Consider the following 12,004-nt stretch of genomic DNA (forward strand, 5'->3'; position numbering starts at 1 on the left):
TACATGCATATGTATCGGAAGAGTCAAAAAATATGCGACAGTCGTTTATGTTTTGCGAAGTTCTTTGGATCATTTTAATCATTTTATGATCAATTGCTAGCGTTTTATAGAGAATTTTAATCTCAGAAATAATGAGTGATTTCTTAGCAATCCTTGTTTGTTAGTATGAATTAAGCGTATATTTGTATTGCTGAAGTATTTTACTAACAGTTTTCAAGCCATCTTGTTAATATCACTGAAATTTTGTTAAGATATTCTATGTATGTGAAATGCCCTGATATTAACGTTAAAAAAATTGAGCTATCTTTTCTACTGCGAAATTGTACATCTGTCGTTGTATCAGGACGGAGATTTGAAACGATAGATAAATGAATCTTAATTTAAGCGAATAATACTATCTATCACTGCAAGAAAATTCTTAAAGAAGATTAAAATAAATTGAGATGAAATTTATTTATTTGTATGAGTCATGGTAACATAGATCTTAATAATTGGTAGATACACAGCACAATTCGCTAATAAATTGAGAAACAAATGTTTAATTGTCAATATTAGAATTATTTTAATTATACGTCAATAATACACATAAAATCAAATAAAATAATCTATATATATATATAAATGATCTATATATATATAAAATTGCTGTTCGTTAGTCTCTCTAAAACTCAAGAACGGCTGGACCGATTTGGCAAATTTAGGTCTTGAATTATTTGTGGAAGTCCAGAGAAGGTTTAAAAGGTGAATAAATAGGAAAATGCATCAAAATTAAATAAAAACAACAAATTTGTTTTTCCTTTGATGTTCCATACATAATTTCTATGAGAGAATTTATTGACGCACGGTTTGACAGTTCTGTTGTGAAACAATTTCATTACGACAGCAGGGTGCATATTTTACGAAGTCATTTTCGATGTTATGATATAATATTAATTATAATATTGACAAATTCATATAAAAAAATATTTTATTATATTATATACAGAACAACGTCTGTCGGGTCTGCTAGTATAAAATAAACATTAGTTTCTAGGTACCACTCTTCAATAACAACTTTTAAATACCATTATTTTTGGCTAAAGCATTCTTTTAAACTATAGAAGCATTTATCTATAAGCCATAATTTTAATTTTTTATGAATTATTATTTTAGGCATCTCTTTAATATTTTTTGGAAGTTGGTTAATTACCTTAATACACATAATAACATTTGCGTTATTTATATGAAGCGCTGTTCCACAGGATGGCATCAAAAGGCAAGTTGGATCTCTTAATCGTAATCTTAACATACTATTTTCTAAGCGTTAATAGACGCTACTTTTTAAATAATGTTCTACACGATTCTAGAGGACTGACATTGCATAAAGCTCTTTTACACTTGTTTTTATTAATAATATTACACTTAATTACTACTAATATTCGCACTGTTCACAATTACATATATCTGCTACTTTTCATTTTAAATATTTTTCCTACCTAGTTTCATTTTTGATTAACGCGAGTGTTACATTTAATTTAAATTAAATACTTTTTAAATAATTAAATCGCATGTAATTTTAACTGTATTTCCACACTAGGTTTCAGTTCACTGAAAGTGTTCTGCAAAGAATCTGCTTTAAAAAAGTATTTTATTTAAATTTTCCTACGGTTCAAACTTACAGTTAGTATCCATTTTTTTGATTGGCCCAATCGTTACCTTTTCGTCGCGAATAAGTAATTAAGATGTTTCCCGCAAATGTTTTCCGCCAATGTTGGTGCGACCTTAGGCAGGCCGATGTTTTTAAAATTTGGGGCAGGATAAACGAACAATGGAAATTTGTAATAATTATTGTCATTGCATGTCTCGTCATGGTCTTTACATTCGAACGTCCTCCGTCCACTTGCCTCTGTCAAATTTTAATGACACTTGTTGGTATTCATGAGTCGTACTCAAATAGTGTGTTTTGTTTGGTATTGTCTAATTTGTGGACCAAATAGTTTGTTTTTGTATCACTGCTCCGAGACCAATATGTTTTATTATCACGGATTGTCTGTAGAAAGTTGTTATGCAACTAAACAAGATGAGTAAGAAGTTCTTATTTTTAGCTTTCTTATTTATAATTTATACCATCGAATGAGACAAATACCACATTTGATGATAAACATATAATTATGCAGAGGGTTAGACCATCTGTACAAGTTTGAAATATATTTTTGTATTTATTAACGAATTTATAAATACTAATTAATCTCCTTGTTTGTTGACGCGAATTTTTAATTTGAAGAAAAAAAATTGCTAGAAATGAAGAATTAATATATTTTATTGCAGCCAATTACAGAGAGAGGGAGAGAGAGAGAGGTAAAAAGTTACATGAAGGGCACATTACGATAAATCCTTTTTGTCATAAATATTTATAAATATAAACAACTACAAGACACATATCAAAGTACATTCGTAGCTAAAGAAGTTAAGACGAACACGGCCGGATATGTTTTTATTTTTAGTCTGATTATTTTTTTCACTTACCATAGTTTTAAACAATATGTTATGTTTTTTAAAGTGATAACCCTTACTTCTAGGATTAATTTCCTAATATGCAAATATTGGGGTTGAGCAGGTTATAAACTGTAAAGTAGATCCTGTAGATGATGCCACAGCCTGAGAGTTGAACAAAGCAAACAAGATTTTATAGCGAGGCGTTACTCGAACGGTTGGCTCAGTTGGTTAGAGCACCGGCACGGAACGCCGGAGGTCGTGGGTTTGAGTCCCGCATCGTTCATAAAATTTTGTTTTTCATTTGTGTATTAATCCTAGAAGTGAGGGTTATGACTTTAAAAAACATAACATATTGTTTAGATTTACAAGAGCGACATCTCAAGTCAATTTCCTAATATGAAAATATTGGGGTTGAGCAGGTTATCAACTGTAAAGTAGATCCTGTAGATGAAGCCACAACCTGAGAGCAGAGGTCGTGGGTTCGAGTCCCGCATCGTACAATAAATTTTGTTTTTCAAATTTTATTTGTGAACCATAGTTTTTTATTATTACTTTTTGTTTAACGTGAGTTAACGCACATGTAAATCAAGTACTTTTTACAGGATTAAATCTTAATTTCTAAAATATAGTAGTATTAATATTTATATTAGTAATTAATAATTTAATATAAACGAAACACTCCAAAATTAATAGTATTACAATTGAGTTACATGTTTCTTAAAAAGTGTTTTAATAATATATAACAATATTACTAACACAATAATTTGATTTACATAATTATATAAAACAGTTAGGGTGTTTCACATCTGCGAGGCGCTACAACTCAATTTTTTCATGTTATTTTCAAATTAGAAAATTATCGCTTTGTCGTTGCCTGTTCTAAGGTTTCATTTTTAGAATAATAACGCTCAGAACGTTAGTAGGCCTAAGCGAAATGAAGCAATTTCAATCCGGCCTTTTAAGGCCGAATACGTTTCCCGCCTAGTCAATGTCACGCTGTCAAGTTCCATCATAAACAGCGCACTTAATTTAGTTTAAACATGAATTACTGTGCAGTGAAAGCGTATCACAACGCGTCTCATAATAAAAATAAGGACAAGAAAATCATATTTGACACGTAAGTACTATTTCACAGCCTATTATTTAAGCTAGATTAGTCAAAATAACAAAATATTTTTAAAACAAATCAGACGCCATTATAAAAATATGTTGCCAGCTATGAAAAACTATTTACCCTGAGTTCTTCCGTTGGGATATTTTTTGTGCTTATTGGTTGATATTGAAAGGAGGCTTTAATGTACGAAGCCACATGATGTTGTAGGTATTAAGCGCGATATTGAAATTGTGAATCATTTACGTACATTTAATTGTATTCATTTTCAGATTTCACTGAATACCATTGTTGCTGCTCAATGGATAGTTAAATAGGACTTACTCGAAGACAATAACGTTGGAAGCCAACTAAATACACGATATTATTATGTTCCGAGTATTTCGATGATAATGAAAAGCATACTAGTATTGTTGGTTACTGTAAATTATGTCCGAATGCTGTACTTACGAAAATGTACAAAATGCTATTGCCATTTTTACCTATAATTTATTTTATACTTTCTTTTTGAGTAATAATCAGACTACCGTCAATTTGTCAAGGGATTGCATATTTTTTGCAAAGACGAATGTCAGAATAGTAATGCTGACCCGACGATTAGGATAATACACGTCTGGTTTGTATTTAACATATTATGCAATTTTTTTAACTTAATTTTTATTTTTGAGCGGCGGATGGCTGAGCACTCTCACATTAAGTTTAGAATCTGAACCTACCGAGTTCGAATCCTTTTCCGCGCCTCAATGACTAATTAAGTTAACTGCGGTTGTCCTACTCGCCAAACTATCGGAGGCTTCGACCGTGGCTGATTAAAGTTGTCTGCACAAAACTTTGTCGCCAAACGGTCAATTAAAGTCGTATTCAAGCCAGAGTTGGAACTTATTTCCACCGTCTAGTATCAGCCCGCTTCCACCTCCGACCGCACCGTCACTTAACATCAGGCGATATTGTGGTCAAACGCTGACCTATAGCTGAATAAAAAAAACTCGTATCATTCTTCGGTTGTCTGGTCTATATAATCATGAAATCGTTTTTCAAGTCCCATCGTCCCATGAAGCCAACGAAAATACTCAAAAAATAAATTGCAATGAAGCAGAAGCTACAAACGAGCCTGTAAGTAGTAATAAACAGATTTCAATGTTCAATACTATGTAATAATAATGTTCTACTAATATTACTAGATGTTAGTTCCGAACGGAATCTCGCGACCCGATAGGTTCGAAAGCGCTTAACCGATATGGCTCATATCATCGTCCTCCGTTATTACTTACTATACGATTAATGCTTGGTAAAAATAAATTTTTATTACAGATACCTCAAGAGTACGACAGGGATTTCTAAGACGCCTCGGAAGTCTGCACTACGATAACAACTAGCCAAGAATATGTCGCTTCAACGCAAACACAGTAAAAAAAATTGTTGCAACAAAAATTTACTATTTGACACTATTTACTGTTTTGCCGAAATGTCTATTCACTTGCATCATTATGCGGTTGTCTGTGTGCGTGTTGGCGAATGTAATTACGTGACGCTTACGCACACATTAATTCTAATGTTGCTTCTATATTGACAGGAACTATGAATGAAACTATCGTTCTGAGCGTTATTATTCTAAGGTTTCGTCAGTACCTTACGTACGTACTACGTACCTAAAGCACAAAGTTCATAAGACAGTTTACTACACATTTTGAAAGTAGTTATAGTTATCATTGCCGGAGCTTGGACGGCCTACAGACTAGTTTTCTAGCAAAGGCCACTCCTTAATATCGCTCACAATTATCATTTACGTTCTTTATATAAATAAGTACATATCATTCGCAGTCTGATAGCGGATCGTCAAAAGTGCGCTTAAAAACAATGTAAGCACACTTGTCTTCTTACTCGTGTGTCAAACACGTGTTTTACTGACAGCTGTCTTCTTACTAATAAAATAATCAGGCTGAAATTTCCTAGAGCTTCCTCAAGTCCGGTCAAGCAATAAAAGCAGATGTCTATTGTACTGGAATTCGAACATTGATGTCAAAACTTGCAACTTCGACTTGTCAACCGATCTTCACAATTATATCATGATAATTATCATAGTCATCATCATCAGCCGAAAGACGCCCACTCCTGAACAAAGGCCTCCCCCAAGGATCTCCACGACGATCGGTCCTGCGCTACCCTCGTTCAACGTTTTCCGGCGATCTCGACCAGATCTTGGGTCCATCTTGTGGTTCTCAATGGTAACCACCTGTCCGTCCAACTATGTGCCCTGCCCATTGCCACTTCAGTTTTGCAATCATTTGGACTATGTTGGTGACTGTGGTTCTTCTACCGACCTCCTCATTTCTGATTCGATCTCAAAGGGAAACTCCGAGCATAGCCCTCTGCATTACCCTCTAAGCAACCATGAGTTTTCTCATCATGCCCATAGTTAGCGACCACGTAGTAATAGAAAATAATTAGATCATTATAATGGGGTAAAAAATATTTTTATCAAAACCGAAAAATAAATATCTTCACAGAGTAATAGCTCAGGTCCTGAGTTGTGTCGCAAAGACATAATTGACTTTTCTGTGAGGTTGCAGAAATGTATAGATAACGTAGAAAATACTTCAATTAAACAAATAGGTATACGGTAGACTTCGGGTACAACGACGATGAAAGGACCACTCTAATTTCGTCGTTATATCGTTACAGGATACAGATTACAGACATATGTACAGTTTATAATAATTCAGCTATTTTTGAATGGAATCAGCATTGTTTTTTTTTAATTTTCGAATAATTACTTCCGGGTTTTTTTTAAATCTTGAAATAGTTTCTGCCTTTTCTGCAACAGTGAATATGCGTTTAGGAGTCATACGTACGTATTCAGAAGTGTACTAAACACAGTTGCTACTCAGAATATCACTTTGTAACTGAACCATAAATTTAACTCGGGGACTCAGTGCTCTGTGAACAGCTCGATCACTTGGCGTTCCATAAAAACGTCGCTCCATTGTCTATCTTCTACCGCATTTATTACGGGAAGTGTTCCAAATAGCTATTTGCTGTCTCAAACAGTTGTTTCACCGGATGCTTACCGCCGAATTCCACCTCCGCACGATACGCTACAAATTAAGATATCATCCCCACCATTTGGATCTGTGGCGGTCCTCCACAGTGCGGTTTTCAAGGAGCTTTCTTCCACGAACAACAATACTGTGAAATGAGCTTCCTTGTTCGGTGTTATGGGATGATACGACATGGGTACTTTCAAAAAAGTGCTTACATCTTCCTAAAAGGCCGGCAACGCTCCAATGATTCCTCTGGTGTTGCAACAGAATGTGGGCAGCGGCGATCACTTAACATCATGTGATCCATATGCTCGTTTTTCCTCTAACCCAAAAAATATAACTCCAAAATGTACATACATGCCTGCTCATTTAGCCAACATCTATAAACAAAAGGTAAAGGTTTCCACGTTTGATGACCATCTGTGTCACAGCTAACAAAATAAAAGAAAGTTCTTTGTGCCTTTGGCGGTCAACTTCGACGAACTTGTTACAAATTATTCATTAATATTACGATCAAGTCGCTTAATTGAGGCGAAGTTATAAAAGTTGTACTTTAAAACCCATAATAGAATAAATATTCTGTATAGTAAGTAAAAGAATCAATCAATAAAATTGCAGTGGGGCCCCTATATTGAAGGATTGACGAATAGGCTTTGTTCTGCAGCATATGCGGTTAAGAAGATTAGACGGTTAACTGACATAAATACGGCGAGATTAGTATACTTTAGTTATTTTCATAGTATTCTGTCCTATGGTATATTGTTATGGGGCAGTGCGGCCGATATTAATACCTTCTTTGTGCTGCAGAAGAGGGCTATTCGCGCGATTTATAACCTAGGACCTAGAGAATCATTAAGAGAAAAATTTAAAGAAATAAACATTTTGGCTGTTGCTTCTCAATACATTTTTGATAATGTTTTGTATGTTCATAAGCACATTGAGGAATTTTCTAGAAACTGTGACATTCATAATGTTAACACGAGGAACAAACATAAACTTGTTGTGCCTACTACTCGGTTGGGTCGAGTTAGGAAGTCTTTTGTTGGGCGATGTATATGCTTCTACAATATGATCCCAGAAAATGTACAAAACAAATGTGTTACGAAATTCAAAAGAATTGTTAAAAGACGTTTGTGTGGGAAAGGTTATTATAGCATAAACGATTTTCTTAATGACACCACGGACTGAGAATAAAGCGAACACCCTCTGGCTCTTTAATTATAAATGTTTATTGTACGATATCACATTGTAATCCATATTTTATATAAAAAAAAAGCCCGCTGAGTTTCTTGCGCCCATTCTTCTCAGGTCTGAGGCAGTCTCTTTTGAATGGGTGGTAGTTTTTGACGTTCAATAAGTGATTTTAAATCCTATTTTGAATAAAAATATTTGAATTTGAATTTGAATCGACAGACACTGTAAATATATTATCCGAGCATTAAATAAACATTATGAATTTTATATCTTTAAATATAAAAGGTAACATAAAATTTAAGAACATTAAGAACAGTTTTGTTTTAGAATCACCAAGTCCTTACAAACCTCACGCGCTTCCACTACATTCATTACTCTTCTCATACATGCTCGCCGATTTCGGGTGCGTCAGGGTTCGTACTTCCCTTCTCAAAATGTCCCCAATTTGGTCGACGAATTTACTACGAGGTTTCCCGCGACCGACTTGCCCACACACACTTGACTTATAAATTTGATTAAGTCATTTTTTCTTCAGTCATTCGCTCCACGTATCCTAACCATTTCAGCATTCCTTTCTCTATTCGATGTGTTCGATCGGTCTATAAAAATGTATCTCATTTCCTGCATGTAATTTGTTTGAAGAAATCCATGTATTAATACACCCTTTTATCGAAGTATAACAGTTTAATTATTTTTATTATGTATAATTATTATAATTTATAGTTACAAGCAGTGGAAGCAATAACTATAAATCGTACGAGTTATTTGTTTACATTGCAAAAACCGAAGTGTAAACGTTGCGGGTCGTACATTTAATTTAAATGGAACACATCTTATTTTCTTAAGGATAAAGCGTCGCGAAGTAGTATTTATAATGCATAAACAATTTGTGTTATTTTGTATATATCTATTTGTACATGTAAATAAAATTGACGGTGTTTTGATTATATCAAAATACTAGCTTTTACTAGTTACATATAAGGGCTTTTGCGCTAGTTACACTTATACCTGTACAATAATAATTTTTAAACTGTTTGTCTGTGTTCTTATGAAAGAAGAGAACAAACGAGCGATACAGTGAACACTTGACTATAAGTGATCACTTATAGTAGTTTGAAAGTTTTCACATATAGTAGTTTGAAAGTTTTCCATGTGTATTATGGCATTTATGGAAAGGGTTCCAATACTGTTTTGTAGCACAAAGGGCTCCAATAAAAATGCTGTATATTTTAATTGTAAATCTGTCTGCGATTTCACGAGATTACACATGGTTTTTGGAGACAGATTCTTTCAAGAAGAAATCGGGTCGCGGGGTATAAGAACGTCTCATGACGACAACTTTACTGTGACAACTTCGTTTCGGAATCGTTTTCTAGTGTCTAATACCATTATAAATATGCTCTACAAGATGTATGCTGTAGCACTAAGTGTAGGAGCCACATGAAGAAGGCTAAAAGTGTGTAATACCACATCCTTTTGGACCATTGAATCGTCCAAAATTGTCTGAAGCTCAGAGACCTTAAACCTAAAGTTACTCGTTGCATGATCACTTAAATTGAGCTGAATAGAAACGAGCCTCCGTATTTTTGGTGACGAGATATAATGCAGTTGGTCGCAGTCTAGTCAATCGTAGACGTAGTAACAACACACACTAAGCTTTGATATTGCATTTAGGTGAGGGTTCCTCTTTGATTCAGCTTGTGTATATTTTTGGACGGCGTTTATGATTCCTTCATTCCCAAAGCAGAAAAACTGCTAACATAATTTTTTTAAGTAAAAAATATTTACAACAATGATGAATTGGATTTTCCTAACAGATTGTCAACCATAATAACAGAATCATTAAAATAATTAAATTCCAGGGAGTTATTTTATATATTTTTTGGGAATTCATCATTAACTATTATAAAGTTTCAAATTTTTTGGAGAGCACTCATAAGTATAGATTACCTTTTTAAGATGACTTGATATTCTAATTTAAATAGTTGAAACTTAAATATTAATTATTTACATAATACTAAAAATATATTTTTTTTAATCACTCAATGTATTAATATCCTAATAATGGACTATTTCACACTCATAAAAACCCACTATGTACAACAGTCTTGATTAGTGGATCAAAATGGACATAAAAGATCCATCAATGGATCTTTTCAATGGTTCTTAGTGGACAAAGGGCATACTATGCTATTGAATTCTAACATACTCCGAACAAGCGTATTAAATAGACATATATGAGTAGTTGTGCTTCTAAATCCTATAGATTTACGTTTGAGGAAACATATTTCATCCTTTTACAATAATATGGTTAGTTATTGAAAAAACTCAATTTGAAGTCAAATAGTACTCCCAAATCACGAACAACTGTTACCTGACTCAGAATGCCCATGTAAATTTTGTAAGATACTTTTTTACGCTTTGTGAATTTAATGCGTGAGCACTTGTTTGCATTAATTTTCTTTTTATTATTTAAATAACAATAGTGAATAGACATTAATATCACGTTGCAAAAGGTCTACATCTCTGGCACAGCTTACTGTACGATATAATTTGACGTCGCTGACAGACAGGTGGACGTTCGTTGAAGACGACGAGTTTCTCCTTTGGCTCTGGAACCCTTAAATTAGAAAATGTTAATTAGACGGTGTCGGCTTCTTAATTACAAATTAAGATAGACAAGATACAGTTATCGACTCCAAGTAATTTATCTGGCAATAAAGCCGGAGAGTAGGTAAGCCTCGGAATTCTAATCAAATTCAAATTTCTTTTTCGATATAAGTAGTTGGAACATTCTTTTAAGGTGACAAAACCGATGTCAGAAGAATCCGCTCTACCATATCTATAATCATTGAGTAAACTAATAAGGTTTGCGTGTGTGTTGAATATTTGTATGTGTGTGTGTGAATGTGTATTGTGTTTGCTAATATATTGTATAATAAGCTTTATAAATACATAAACCATCGTTGAAATAATAACACTATATTTATTTACATCAACGGAATGACACTATGTATCTTAAAAGTTGTAAAAAGAATTAAAGTTGTTAAGAATAAATTTGTAACGAGAATGTAAAAAGTTTTTTTCGTTCTACCATCGTTTCTGAGATGGTTGAGCTTTAAAGAGAATAAGTGGTAAGAAAATTATGTCATCATCATCATCAGATGTGGGACTTGAACCCGCGGCCTCTCACGTTTCGAGCGAGCGATCTTCTACCGAGCCAACCGTTCACTGAGTCACGTAAAGTTCATAAATCTTGATAATATATCTTTAAAAAATAAGTAATTCTTAATAATTATACTTAACAAAATTTATTCAATTATGTACACTTTATAAAATTTTAATAGTATAGGTAATGGTTTTGTATCAAATTTATTGATATTTTTAACTGACTTCAAAAAAAATTTTTAACAAAAAAACAACTAATTTCATAAACACTATTCCAAAACAATAGATATAATGTGCACTAAGAAGTATATAAAAAATTGCGTATTTTTATATAATCTAATTAAGTAATCTAATTCTAGTTACGATTATTGTAATTTTTGGAATCGGTGTCCTTCCGCCGCGACCCGCTCTCGCCTCTCGCCTCCTCACGACTCAAGCACATCTCACCTATAACTATGTATGAAGTAACAAACCTATCTTGGATGACACCGACTATCCGAAGACTTATCTTGAAAGACTTAAATATCCGGATAGCATAAAAAAGATCCGGCCGAGTATCGTTAATTTGCGCCTAAAAATTGAAGAGTTCCGTTACTTTGTCATGGATTCCGTAATCATAACCTTACCAAGCTCACCAAACTATATTTTTTGAAGTATATCCTTTCTAATAAAAAAATAATCATCGAAATCGGTTGGCGCGATATTGAGTTATTCGTAAATTTACCATCCACTTTGCTATACGTATGTATAGCAAATTTAAGACGTTTATGGTTTTCTCATGGATGCCATTGTCAGATCTGGACCAAATGACAATGGGCAACCAAAGCACCAGCTTTCAAATAAAAAAAGAATTATCAAAATCGGTTCACCCAGTCGAAAGTTTTGAGGTAACAAACATAAAAATTATTCTTTTTTTATTGGAAATAACAATAATCGTTACTAGAATTAGATTAATTAATTAGATTACTAATATTAATTAATACGCAATTTTTTTCATACTTTTTAGTGCATATTA

At 33.3% G+C, this 12,004-nt stretch overlaps 1 protein-coding gene across 4 annotated transcripts in view; it reads left to right on the forward strand.

The window, feature by feature from the left end:
- The window catches only part of LOC126979034 (uncharacterized), a 160,146-nt gene that overhangs the window by 54,832 nt on the left and 93,310 nt on the right, over nucleotides 1-12,004 (forward strand). The window lies entirely within an intron of this gene.

Source organism: Leptidea sinapis, chromosome Z, assembly GCF_905404315.1.
Source record: "Leptidea sinapis chromosome Z, ilLepSina1.1, whole genome shotgun sequence".
In the NCBI taxonomy this organism is placed as follows: domain Eukaryota; kingdom Metazoa; phylum Arthropoda; class Insecta; order Lepidoptera; family Pieridae; genus Leptidea; species Leptidea sinapis.